Here is a 14,737-nt window from a genome sequence, read left to right as displayed (position 1 = left end):
TTTTTATAACCCAGAATTGCTGGTATGTATTAGCAGTATCTCCCCCTCATTCCTCCCCCATACACATGAACACACACACATACACACACACACCTGCACTAGGACAAAATGGTAACTAACTAGGTGAAAACACACACACACACACACACACGCACACACCCACACACACACACACACACACACACACACACACACACACACACACACACACACACACACCCACCCCCACACACACACATACACTCCCCCCCTCCCCCTCTGACATCTCACTCCTTCACCTGATCCCTCCCCTCCCTCTTTCACCCTCCCCCTTCCCACCTCTCCCTCCTTCCCCCTCTCCCTCTCCCACTCACCCACTTGCTGCACTCTCCTTCCCACTCCCCCTTCCCACTACTCTCCCACATAGCCACAGTTCCTCCTCTACCTCCCCCACGCCCACACTCTGACATACACAATACTAACCTAACATACAGAATTACATAGGTTTCCCACTCTGAGGCAATCAGGATAAAACAAAAATGGGTTGCCAGAGAGCAACAAGAAAAACCAAGGGACAGGAGGAGGAAACTGCAAAGGAAGATTGGGCAGCAGAGCTCACAAAAAGGGAACATGAATGGGAAAAGAAACTAGAAGAACTTAGCATGAGAATGGAAGAGAGGATAGACATGGAAAGCAGGAAGTGGGAGGTGCAAGTCAAAGCAGCAGAGGCCAGGATACAGAGTTTAGAAGAGGAACTGAAAAATCTGAAACAGCCTAAAGAACTAAAGAACATTTTGGGATTGACAACAGAGACTGCTACCTCAGTCACAAATAAGGGGACTGTAGGGAAAGAAGGAGCAAAACAGCATGTAGAAGCTCAATCAGTGGAGAATGTAGTAAATGAAAGAGCTAAGCTATATGTGGAGGCCCTAACAGACCACAGCAGAGCCCAGGGAAAGCCGAGAAGGGAAAATGACAGGCCACTGAGCCCAAGTACATTAGCTAGTGAAACTGAAGAAAGGAAAGCTGCAATGGAGGAAATCAAATTGAATGAGAGGATACACAGGGATATGCAGTGGGAGAATGAAAGGGTGAGGTCAGTCTTTGTGTATGGGCTCCAGGAAGTTGAAGGGGAAACATATGAAGCCAGAAAACAAGGGAAAAAAAAGCAATTGAAAGCATCATGAAAGCAATAGGAGAAGACGACATGACCCAGCTGGAAAATTTTCGGAGAATAGGGGGGTATGTAAAAAAAAGAACCCAGCCAGTGAAAGTGACCTTCAAGGCAGAATCGACTCGGAACAGGATCCTGCAGGAGAAAGCACGATTAAGGGACATGCCGGCATACAGGAAGGTGTATCTCGACCGCGACAGAACACAAGCAGAAAGGCAGAAACAGAGAGAGATGGTACAAAGGCGAAAGGAGGAAAGAGAGGGGATGGAGAAGACAGACAGGAGATCCCAGACACAGGAAGATCAAATACAGCCTCCCTCACAACTTCCTATAGAAGCCTCCCAACCAGGTCAACCCCAGTGCAACCAAACACTCTAAACCAAAACACCCATGCCACATCCAATGCCCCCACCCACTGCATTACAAACTCCACCCCCACAGCAACCACCCATAGTTCCTTATCAGGTCTCCCACTTCCCCAACCCCAATACACCTCCCAGACCACAATCTTAGAAAAGAAGTTGAAGGTGTGGTATACAAATGCAGATGGAATAACAAATAAGTATGAGGAGTGGCACGAAAGAATCAAGGAGACATCCCCAGACATAATAGCACTCACAGAAACAAAACTCACCAGAATAATAACAGATTCAATCTTTCCAACCGGATATCAAATCCTCAGGAAATACAGAGGGAGGAGAGGGGGAGGAGGAGTTGCACTGCTCATTAAAAACCAGTGGGGGTTTGAGAAAATGGAAGGAATGGATGGCACGGGCGAAAGGGACTACTTAGTAGGAACAATCCAGTCTGAGGGACATAAGGTGATAATTGCAGTAATGTACAACCCACCACAGAACTGCAGGAGGCCAAGAGAAGAATACGATGAGAGCAACAGAGCAATGGTCGACACACTAGCCGAGGTGGCCAGGAGAGCACACATGGGGGGAGCAAAGTTACTAGTTATGGGTGATTTCAATCACAAGGAGATTGACTGGGAAAACCTGGAGCCCCATGGGGGTCCCGAAACATGGAGAGCCAAGATGATGGATGTGGTACTGGAAAACCTCATGCATCAACATGTTAGAGACACTACCAGAGAGAGAGGAGAGGATGAACCAGCAAGACTGGACCTTGTATTCACCTTGAGTAGTTCTGACATCGAGGATATCATGTATGAAAGGCCCCTGGGAGCTAGTGATCATGTGGTTCTGTGCTTCGACTACATAGTTGAGCTCCAAGTGGAGAGAGCAGCAGGAATAGGGTGGGAAAAACCAAACTACAAAAGGGGGAACTACTCAGGCTTGAGGAACTTCTTTCAAGACATTCAGTGGGAGAGGGAACTGACAGGAAAACCAGTACAAGAAATGATGGACTATGTGGCAACAAAATGCAAGGAGGCAGAGGAGAGGTTTGTTCCCAAGGGAAACAGAAATAATGGGAAGAACAGAACGAGTCCTTGGTTCACCCAAAGGTGTAGGGAGGCAAAAACTAGGTGTACTAGAGAATGGAAAAGGTACAGAAGACAGAGAACTCAGGAAAATAAAGAGATTAGCTGAAGAGCCAGAAACGAATATGCACAGATAAGAAGGGAGGCTCAGCGGCAATACGAAAATGACATAGCATCGAAAGTCAAGACTGACCCGAAGCTGTTGTACAGCCACATCAGGAGGAAAACAACAGTCAAGGACCAGGTAATCAGACTGAGGAAGGGTGATGGGGAATTCACAAGAAACGACCGGGAGGTATGTCAGGAGCTCAACACAAGATTTAAAGAAGTATTTACAGTGGAAACCAGTAGGACTCCAGGAAATCAGAGCAGGGGGGTGCACCAGCAAGTGCTGGATGAGGTACATATAACCAAGGAGGAGGTGAAGAAGCTGCTATGCGAACTTGACACCTCAAAGGCGGTGGGACCAGACAACATCTCTCCGTGGGTCCTTAAAGAGGGAGCAGAGACATTGTGTGTACCATTAACAAAGATCTTCAACACATCATTTGAAACTGGGCAACTCCCCGAGGTATGGAAGATGGCAAATGTAGTCCCAATTTTTAAAAAGGGAGACAGACATGAGGCACTAAACTACAGACCTGTATCACTAACGTGTATAGTATGCAAGGTCATGGAGAAGATCATCAGGAGGAGAGTGGTGGAGCACCTGGAAAGAAACAAGTGTATAATTGACAACCAGCATGGTTTCAGGGAGGGAAAATCCTGTGTCACAAACCTATTAGAGTTTTATGACAAGGTGACAGAAGTAAGACAAGAGAGAGAGGGGTGGATCGACTGCATTTTTTTGGACTGCAAGAAGGCCTTCGACACAGTTCCTCACAAGAGGTTACTGCAAAAGCTAGAGGATCAGGCACACATAACAGGAAAGGCACTGCAATGGATAAGAGAATACCTTACAGGGAGGCAACAACGAGTCATGGTACGTGACGAGGTGTCAAAGTGGGCGCCTGTGACAAGCGGGGTTCCACAGGGGTCAGTCCTAGGACCTGTGCTGTTCTTGGTATATGTGAATGACATAACGGAAGGGATAGACTCAGAAGTGTCCTTGTTTGCAGACGATGTGAAGTTAATGAGAAGAATCAAATCGGATGAGGATCAGGCAGGACTACAAAGAGACCTGGACAGGCTACAAGCCTGGTCCAGCAACTGGCTCCTTGAGTTTAACCCCGCCAAATGCAAAGTCATGAAGATTGGGGAAGGGCAAAGAAGACCGCAGACACAATATAGTTTAGATGGCCAAAGTCTGCAAACCTCACTCAAGGAAAAAGATCTGGGGGTGAGTATAACACCGAGCATATCTCCTGAGGCGCACATCAATCAGATAACTGCTGCAGCATACAGGCGCCTGGCAAACCTACGGATAGCGTTCCGATACCTCAGTAAGGAGTCGTTCAAGACTCTGTATACCATTTACGTCAGGCCCATACTGGAGTATGCAGCACCAGTTTGGAATCCACACCTAGTCAAGCACGTCAAGAAATTAGAGAAAGTGCAAAGGTTTGCAACAAGACTAGTCCCAGAGCTACGGGGATTGTCCTACGAAGAAAGGTTGAGGGAAATCGGCCTGACGACACTGGAGGCCAGGAGGGTCAGGGGAGACATGATAACGACATATAAAATACTGTGCGGAATAGACGAGGTGGACAAAGACGGGATGTTCCAGAGATGGGACACAGACACAAGAGGTCACAATTGGAAGTTGAAGACTCAGATGAATCAAAGGGATGTTAGGAAGTATTTCTTCAGTCATAGAGTAGTCAAGCCGTGGAATAGCCTAGAAAGTGAAGTAGTGGAGGCGGGAACCATACATAGTTTTAAGGCGAGGTATGATAAAGCTCATGGAGCAGGGAGAGAGAGGACCTAGTAGCAATCAGTGAAGAGGCGGGGCCAGGAGCTATGACTCGACCCCTGCAACCACAAATAGGTGAGTACAAATAGGTGAGTACACGAGGTATCACAGTGGGCGCCTGTGACGAGCGGGGTCCCACAGGGGTCAGTTCTAGGACCAGTGCTATTTTTGATATATGTGAACGACATGATGGGAGGAATAGACTCTGAAGTGTCCCTATTCGCAGATGATGTGAAGTTGATGAGAAGAATTAAATCGGATGAGGATGAGGCAGGACTGCAAAGAGACCTGGACAGGCTGGACATGTGGTCCAGCAACTGGCTTCTCGAATTCAATCCAGCCAAATGCAAAGTCATGAAGATTGGGGAGGGGCAAAGAAGACCGCAGACAGAGTATAGGCTAGGTGGACAAAGACTACAGACCTCACTCAGGGAGAAAGACCTTGGGGTGACCATAACACCGAGCACATCACCGGAGGCACACATCAACCAAATAACTGCTGCAGCATACGGGCGCCTGGCAAACCTGAGAATAGCGTTCCGATACCTTAATAAGGAATCGTTCAAGACACTGTACACTGTGTATGTTAGGCCCACACTGGAGTTTGCAGCACCAGTCTGGAACCCACACCTGGTCAAGGACGTCAAGAAGTTAGAGAAAGTACAAAGGTTTGCAACAAGGCTAGTCCCAGAGCTCAGGGGAATGTCGTACGAGGAAAGGTTGAGGGAGATCGGACTGACGACACTGGAGGACAGAAGGGTCAGGGGAGACATGATAATGACATACAAGATACTGTGGGGAATAGACAAGGTGGACAGAGATAGGATGTTCCAGAGAGGGGACACAGGGACAAGGGGTCACAACTGGAAGCTGAAGACTCAGGCGAGTCACAGGGACGTTAGGAAGTATTTCTTCAGTCATAGAGTCGTCAGGAAGTGGAATAGCCTAGCTAATGAAGTAGTGGAGGCAGGAACCATACATAGTTTTAAGAAGAGGTATGACAAAGCTCAGGAAGCAGAGAGGGAGAGGACCTAGTAGCGATCAGTGAAGAGGCAGGGCCAGGAGCTGAGTCTCGACCCCTGCAACCACAATTAGGTGAGTACACACACACACACACACACATCAGGGACGGGAAGTCCTGTGTCACAAACTTACTGGAGTTCTATGACAAGGTGACAGCAGTAAGACAAGAGAGAGAGAGGGGGGGTATGTAGACTGCATTGTCTTGGACTGGAATCGAACCCGGGCCCTCCGTGTGTGAAGCGGGAGCTTTAGCCACCAGGCCACCGGGCCTCGTGGACCGGTGGAGGAACGAGAGGAAATGAAAAGAAATGCAGAACAACCCAGCCACAGGTGGAAGGGCAAACAAACCCCCCCAGAAACACCCACAGAAGGATTCCAACCATGACAACCCCAAGGCAACTGAACAATCTACACCAACAATCACACACCGATCCCTCTGTCCCCACCCCCACAACACGAACCCCACCCCTACAGCAACCCCCTATGGGCACTCTGCCCCCACCCCCACCACAACCCCCCATAGGCCCCAGCCAGGACTCTTGCTCTCCCAACCCCAATATTCTTCCAGGACCACAGTTTTAGAACAGAAGTTGAAGGTTTGATATATGAATGCGGACGGATTAATGAATAAGTATGAGGGGTAGCATGAAAGAATCAATGATAAGTCCCCAGACATCATAGCAGTCACAGAAACGAAACTCGCTGAGACAATAACAAACGCAATCTAACCCACCAGGATATCAGATCCTGAGGAAAGATAGGAGCAGAGGGGGAGGAGGGGTTGCACTGCTTGTAAAAATCGGATGGAAATTCGAGGAAATGGGTGGTATGGACGAGATTGGAGAAAGGGAATACATAGTAGGTACACCTCAGTCTGGGGAGCACAAGGTAGTCATTGCAGTGATGTATAATCCACCACAGAACTGCAGGGGGCCAAGAGAGGAATATGAAGAGAGCAACAGAGCAATGGTGGACACATTGGCTGAAGTGACAAGTCTCAGTAGTATCAATTCCTAGTAACCAGCTGCCAGTAACTAATTACCAGTAGTATGACTCACTACCAACCGTCTGTGTGAAACACTTGTTATTCACTGTTCAGCTGACCTAGCATGTTTTGAATGTCGCTACCCTCCGAGGCACTCAGCAAGCCAGTTCAAGTAGAGGCGTTAGAGAGGCGGTAGGCCAGGCATGGTGCTCCCCATATTTTCCCTCCAATATACGTACTAGAACATCCAATGTGAGCATTATTACTCAATCCACGTTATCGAACCCCCACATAACACAAGAAGAGCCCACTCAAGCAGAGCAAAGTTACTGGTTATGGGCGATTTCAACACGGAGAGATCGACTGGGAAAACCTGGAGCCACATGGGAGTCCCCAAACATGGAGAGCCAAGATGATGGATGTGATACTGGAAAATCTCAAGTATCAACATGTTAAGGACACTACCAGAGAGAGAGGAGAGGATGAACCAGCAAGACTGGACCTTGTGTTTACCCTGAGCAGTTCAGACACTGAGGACATCATATATGAGAGGTCCCTAGGAGCTAGTGACCACGTGGTTCTGTGCTTTGAATACATAGTAGAGTTACAAGTGGAGAGGGTAACAGGAGTTGAAAAGCCAGACTATAAACGGGGAGACTACATAGGTTTGAGGAACTTCCTGCAGGAGGTTCAGCGGGACAAAGAACTGGTAGGAAAGTCAGTAAACAAAATGATGGAATACGTGACAGCAAAATGCAAGGAGGCAGAGGAAAGGTTTGTTCCCAAGGGCAACAGAACTAATGGGAAGACCAGAACAAGCCCCTGGTTTACCCGACGGTGTAAGGAGGCAAAAACTAAGTGCACTAGAGAATAGAAAAGTACAGAAGGCAAAGAACACAGGAAAATAAGGAGATTAGTCGAAGAGCCAGGAACAAGTATGCACAGGTAGGGAGGCCCAGCGACAGTATGAAAATAACATAGCATCGAAAATCAAGTCTGACCTGACACTGCTGTATAGCCACATCAGGAGGAAGACAACAGTCAAAGACCAAGTGATCAGGCTGAGGACAGAAGGCAGGGAACTCTCAGTAAACGATCACAAGGTATATGAGGAGCTCAACAGGAGATTTAAGGAAGTATTTACAATAGAGACAGGAAGGGCTCTGGGAAGACAGCACAGAGGGGAACATCAACAGGAAATATACCAACAAGTGTTGGATGACATACAAACAACAGAGGTGCAGAAGCTGCTAAGTGACCTTTATACCTCAAAGGCAATGGGACCAGACATCTCCCCGTGGGTCCTTAGAGAAGGAGCAGAGAAACTGTGTGTACCACTAACCACAATCTTCAATACATTCCTTGAAACTGGGCAACTACCTGAGGTATGGAAGACGGCAAATGTAGTCCCCATTTTTAAGAAAGGAGACAGAAATGAGGCACAAAACTACAGACCAGTGTCTCTGACGTGTATAGTATGCAAAGTCATGGAGAAGATTATTAGGAGGAGAGTGGTGGAGCACCTGGAACAGAACAAGATTATAAACAACAACCAGCATGGATTCGTGGAAGGCAAATCCTGTGTCACAAACCTTCTGGAGTCTTATGACAAGGTAACAGAAAACACGAGAGAGAAAGGGGTGGGTTCATTGCATTTTCCTGGACTGCAGGAAGGCCTTCGACACAGTACAGAAGGCCAAGTACCCAGGATAATAAAGAGATTAGTCAACAAGCCAGAAACGAGTATGCACAGATAAGGAGGGAGGACCAGCAGCAGTACGAAAACGACATAACATCAAAAGTCAAGTCTGACCTGAAACTGCTTTACAGCCACATCAGGAAGAAGAATACAGTTAAGGACCAGGTAATCAGGCTGAGGAAAGAAGGTGGGGTGCTCACAAGAAACTACCGAGAAGTGTGTGAGGAGCTCAACATGAGATTTCAGGAAGTATTTACAGTGGAGGCAGAATGGACACTGGGAAGACAAAACAGAGGGGGTACACCAACAAGGGATATACCAACAAGTGTTGGATGAAATATGTACAACCGAGAAGGTGAAGAAACTCCTAAGTGACCTTGATACCTCAAAGGCAGTGGGATCGGACATCTCTCCGTGGGTCCTTAGAGGGAGGAGAGACACTGTGTGTGCCACTAACCACAATCTTCAACACATCCCTTGAAACTGGGCAACTACCTGGGGTATGGAAGACAGCAAGTGTAATCCCCATCTTTAAGAAAGGAGACAGAAACGAAGCACTAAACTACAGACCAGTGTCACTGACGTGTATAGTATGCAAGGTTATGGAGAAGATTATCAGAGAGGAGAGTGGTGGAACACCTGGAACAGAACAAGGTTATAAACAACAACCAGCATGGATTCCTGGAAGGCAAATCCTGTCACAAACCTACTGGAGTTTTTTGACAAGGTAACTGAAGTAAGACATGAGAGGGAGGAGTGGGCTGATTGCATTTTCTTGGACTGCAAGAAGGCCTTCGACAGTTCCTCGCAAGAGATTAGTGCAGAAGCTAGAGGATCAGGCATGTATAACAGGAAGGGCACTGCAATAGATCAGAGAATACCTGACAGGGAGACAACAGTGAGTCATGGTACATGATGAGGTATCACAGTGGGTGCATGTGACGAGCGGGGTCCCACAGGCATCAGTCCTGGGATCAGTGCTATTCTTGGTATATGTGAATGACATGACAGAAGGGATGGACTCAGAAGTGTCCCTGTTTGCAGATGATGTGAAGTTAATGAGAATTAAATCAGATGCGGATCAGACAGGTCTACAACGAGGTCTGGACAGGCTGGGCGCATGGTCCAGCAACTGGGTCCCAGAATTTAACCCCGCTAAATGCAATTTCATGAAGATCGGGGAAGGGCAAAGAAGACCGCAGACAGAGTATAGGCTAGGAGGCCAAAGACTGCAATCCTCACTCAAGGAGAAAGATTTAGGGGTGAGTATAATACCGAGCACATCGCCAGAAGCACATATTAACCAGTTAACTGCTGCAGCATATGGGCGCCTGGCAAACCTGAGAATAGCGTTCCGATACCTCAGTAAGGAATCGTTCAAGACTCTATACATGTGTACGTCAGGCCCATACTGGAGTACGCGGCACCAGTTTGGAACCCACACCTGGTCAAGTACGCCAAGAAATTAGAGAAAGTGCAAAGGTTTGCAACAAGGCTGGTTCCAGAGCTAAGGGGAATGTCCTTCGAAGAAAGGTTAATCGAAATCGGTCTGACAACACTGGAGGTCAGGAGGGTCAGGGGTGACATGATAACGACATACAAAATACTACGAGGAATAGATAAGGTGGACAGAGACCGGATGTTCCAGAGAGGGGACACAGAAACAAGGGGTCACAATTGGAAGCTGAAGACTCAGATGAGTCAAAGGGATGTTAGGAAGTATTTATTCAGCTACAGAGTTGTTAAGAAGTGGAATAGTCTGGCAAGTGATGTAGTGGAGGCAGGAATCATACATAGTTTCAAGACAAGGTATGACAAAGCTCATGGAGCAGGGAAAGGGAGGACCCAGTAGCGGTCAGTGAAGAGGCAGGGCCAGGAGCCGAGTCTCGACCCCTGCAAACAATCGAGTACAATTAGGTGAGTACACAAACACACACACACACACACACACACGCATATACAACAGGCCTAGTGTCTAATCGACATGTATCTAGGACAAAATGGTAACTAACACTCACAGATCAAAGTTCTGGAATCTGTTGCTAGGCTGGTGAACTATATTTTGTAGTGCCAGAATTAGATAAGTCTCATTATGTAGCTACCCGGGTGTGGTTGGGGGGGTTGTTCGGGTGGGTGTGTGTGTTGGTGTGTGTGTTGGTGTGTGTGTTGGTGTGTGTGTGAGTGTGTGTGTGGGTGTGTGTGTTGGTGTGTGTGTTGGTGTGTGTGTTGGTGTGTGTGTGAGTGTGTGTGTGAATGGGTGTGAATGGGTGTGAATGGGTGTGAATGGGTGTGAATGTGTGTGAATGTGTGAATGTGTGTGAATGTGTGTGAATGTGTGTGAATGTGTGTGAATGTGTGAATGTGTGAATGTGTGTGTGTGTGTGTGTGTGTGTGTGTGTGTGTGTGTGTGTGTGTGTGTGTGTGTGTGTGTGTGTGTGTGTGTGTGTGTGTGTGTGCGCGCGTGTGCGCACGTGTGCACTCACCTATATGAGAAGTGATCAAGGTCCCAGGACCGAAACTTTTTCTAAGAAATTATTATTATTATTACACAAATAACCCGCACATAAGAGAACGAAACTTATGACAACATTTCGGTCTGAGTTGGACTTGTAACTAGTCTGTGACTAGTTAATGGTCCAAATCGGACCGAAACGTTGTCACAAGTTTGTCGTCTGTGTGGGTTATTTGCGTATTCCAGTCACGGTATTTTTCATTCTTATTATTATTATACACGCCCATAGAGTGTATCTGGTAAACAATTTAGGTAAGTTTTTAATAAGCCATATAGATCAGGGTAGCTGTATAATGTGGGTGTATGTATCCTCCACACTACAAAATCCCCAGCTCGCCAGCCTAGCAACAGATGCTAAAACATTCTTGTCATTTAGTACTAAAATGCTCAGACAACCATTAAAATATTTCCACAAACACCAAGCACATAAAGTTAATTAAAACACTAAAAACAAAATCTCGGGATTCTCTCTGGTTATCAGTTGTTATGCACGAGTTCAAAGTCCTGAACCAGAATCATCACATATTCGTAGAGGCATTTGCATACTAAGTCAAAAATGATTCTTCCACGTTTTATCAATATACAGAGAACAGTGGGTTAAAATTTACCTTTTACAGTTGTAAGATGAGAACTTTAGATGCTGGGGTTACTGTAGCTAGTTGAGTGAGAGAGATTACGCCACCTCACAGATGTTGTCAACCACAACTGTTGATGCTCTAGCAGTCTACCTCGACCCTCGGGGTCCCAGGAGCTGATTGCCAGATTTATCGGTACACATTAATTTATATATTACTGGGTTTTTGGCTCTGCAATTACATTTGAAAGAACAGATACTAAGATGAAGAAGAAAAATATCAATGTTTTGTGTTTTCAATATTAGTTCGCATTTTGTACTATTTGGAAAAATTAATGACGATTGTAATATAATGAATTAATATGAAACAACTTCGTCTTGTTAAATTTGTATACAACTTTTTTTTTCAGCGCAGTAAACTACATATAATCAACTGAACAAAATACAAATAATGCGAGAACTTTTCACTCAACAGACACTACTAGCAACTTACGGTCCTGTGTGGAGGGAAGGAGTTGAGTTGTGTCACGCTTTGTGCCTCTCACGGCTTGTAATTACTATTACCACCGAATCCTTACGAATGGAGGCCTGGGTTATGTCGTGCCGAATAGGCAGAACTTGCGATCTTGGCTTAAATAGCAACGCTCATCTTGCCATATAGGACAAGTGAAAAAAATATATTTCACTGCGTTTGTTTAGTATTAAATTATTGTAAACAAATCTAAAATATATTTAGTTGGGTTAGCCAAAAATAAATTGTTCTTGTTATAATAAGGTTAGGTAAGTTTTCTAAGATTCTTTTGGAGCAAAATTAAAAAATTTTACAGTAACACTAATGAAAAAAATACATCTTTAAACGTATAAGAGAAAATTTCAGAAAGGACTTAAATTTAAATGAGTTCTTGCTAATTGACCAGTTTTACATATTCGGCACGACATATTACCTGGAGTTTACCTGGAGAGAGTTCCGGGGGTCAACGCCCCCGCGGCCCGGTCTGTGACCAGGCCTCCTGGTGGATCAGAGCCTGATCAACCAGACTGTTGCTGCTGGCTGCACGCAAACCAACGTACGAGCCACAGCCCGGCTGATCAGGAACTGACTTTAGGTGCTTGTCCAGTGTCAGCTTGAAGACTGCCAGGGGTCTGTTGGAAATCCCCCTTATGTGTGCTGGGAGGCAGTTGAACAGTCTCGGGCCCCTGACACTTATTGTATGGTCTCTTAACGTGATAGTGACACCCCTGCTTTTCATTGGGGGGATGGTGCATCGTCTGCCAAGTCTTTTGCTTTCGTAGTGAGTGATTTTCGTGTGCAAGTTCGGTACTAGTCCCTCTAGGATTTTCCAGGTGTATATAATCATGTATCTCTCCCTCCTGCGTTCCAGGGAATACAGGTTTAGGAACCTCAAGCGCTCCCAGTAATTGAGGTGTTTTATCTCCGTTATGCGCGCCGTGAAAGTTCTCTGTACATTTTCTAGGTCGGCAATTTCACCTGCCTTGAAAGGTGCTGTTAGTGTGCAGCAATATTCCAGCCTAGATAGAACAAGTGACCTGAAGAGTGTCATCATGGGCTTGGCCTCCCTAGTTTTGAAGGTTCTCATTATCCATCCTGTCATTTTTCTAGCAGATGCGATTGATACAATGTTATGGTCCTTGAAGGTGAGATCCTCCGACATGATCACTCCCAGGTCTTTGACGTTGGTGTTTCGCTCTATTTTGTGGCCAGAATTTGTTTTGTACTCTGATGAAGATATTATATATATAGATATATATATATATATATATATATATATATATATATATATATATATATTATATCTTATTTTCAATACATCGGCCGTATCCCACCGAGGCAGGGTAGCCCAAAAGGAAAAACGAAAGTTTCTCCTTTTACATTTAGTAATATATACAGCAGAAGAGGTTACTAGCCCCTTGCTCCCGGCATTTTAGTTGCCTCTTCCAACACGCATGGCTTACGGAGGAAGAATTCTGTTCCACTTCCGCATGGAGATAAGAGGAAATAAACAAGAATAAGAACTAGAAAGAAAATAGAAGAAAACCCAGAGGGGTGTGTATATATATATGCTTGTGCATGTATGTGTAGTGTGACCTAAGTGTAAGTAGAAGTAGCAAGACGTACCTGAAATCTTGCATGTTCATGAGACAGAAAAAAGGACACCATCAATCCTACCATCATGTAAAACAATTACAGGCTTTCGTTTTACACTCACTTGGCAGGACGGTAGTACCTCCCTGGGCGGTTGCTGTCTACCAACCTACTACCTATAATATATATATATATATATATATATATATATATATATATATATATATATATATATAAACACTGCGCTAGCCAAGGATTCGAACCCATGTTGTACTGGCCTGCCTCATGGTAAGCGAGAACCACATGACGCTTTAAACCACAGGACCACCCAACCCTACAAGAATGGCGCAGCCAGCACACAGCTAGCTGTTGGGCCGCATACGGAGGTGTTTGAGCTTCTAAGCTGATTTCTTTCTCATCCCTGTTTGGTGTACTAGCCTCACGAGCAGTATTTATATATTAATGTAACCACGAACGTGTGGTATTGATCAATAACAACACTGCGCTAGCCAAGGATTCGAACCCTTGTTGTACCGGCCTGCTCGTGAGGCTAGTACACCAAACAGGGATGAGAATGAAATTAGCTTAGAAGCTCCCACACCTCCGTATACCCTCGGATGGCCGCCCAACAGCTAGCTGTGTGCTGGCTGCACTATTCTTGTAGGGTTGGGTGGTCCTGTGGTTTAAAGCGTCATATGGTTCTCGCTTACCATGAGGCAGGCCAATACACCATAGGTTCGAATCCTTGGCTAGCGCAGTGTTGTTATTGATCAATACCACTCGTTCGTGGTTACAATAATATATATATATATATATATATATATATATATATATATATATATATATATATATATATATATACACAAATACTGTGGCAGGCCAGGACTCGACTCGACCCTACGAGCCTTATACCGCCCCCAGAGACAGCATGCGTACATTGTGCTGTCTCTGGAGGCGGTACAAGGTTCGTAGGGTCGAGTCCTGGCCTGCGGCAATTTGGTAAATGATTTGAAATCACTTGTTTCGTGATTTCATTGCTCTATATATATATAATATATATATATATATATATATATATATATATATATATATATATATATATATATATATATATATATATATATTTATTTATTGTCGTGCCGAATAGGTAAAACTTGCCGAACAAGGTAAGCAAAACTTTGTGTATTCAATAATTTCTCAAAAACCATTCTGAATAACGAAAAAATACATTTCATTGTTTGTCCTCTCAAAGAAGGTTCCTTGGCGCTGGTGAGGGGCTTTTGATACAGGGAATTGGATCTGTGCTCCCATTCCCTGAATTAAGCCTG

The 14,737-nt window shown here is 45.4% G+C and overlaps 1 protein-coding gene across 3 annotated transcripts in view; it reads right to left on the bottom strand.

Moving 5' to 3' along the window:
* LOC128705185 (2-aminomuconic semialdehyde dehydrogenase) overlaps window positions 1-11,497 on the bottom strand; it is a 170,111-nt gene extending 158,614 nt beyond the window's left edge. For all 3 annotated transcript variants that reach the window (XR_011391788.1, XR_011391789.1, XM_070083387.1), the window contains exon 1: window positions 11,340-11,497. The gene's annotated coding sequence lies outside the window, so the exon portion shown is untranslated. The remainder of the gene's footprint in view (window positions 1-11,339) is intronic.
* Between the last annotated feature and the right edge of the window lie 3,240 nt (window positions 11,498-14,737).

This window comes from Cherax quadricarinatus, chromosome 9 (assembly GCF_038502225.1).
Source record: "Cherax quadricarinatus isolate ZL_2023a chromosome 9, ASM3850222v1, whole genome shotgun sequence".
Classification (NCBI taxonomy): domain Eukaryota; kingdom Metazoa; phylum Arthropoda; class Malacostraca; order Decapoda; family Parastacidae; genus Cherax; species Cherax quadricarinatus.
Note: the sequence above shows the minus strand (reverse complement) of the source record. Positions and strands in the feature narration are given on the sequence as shown.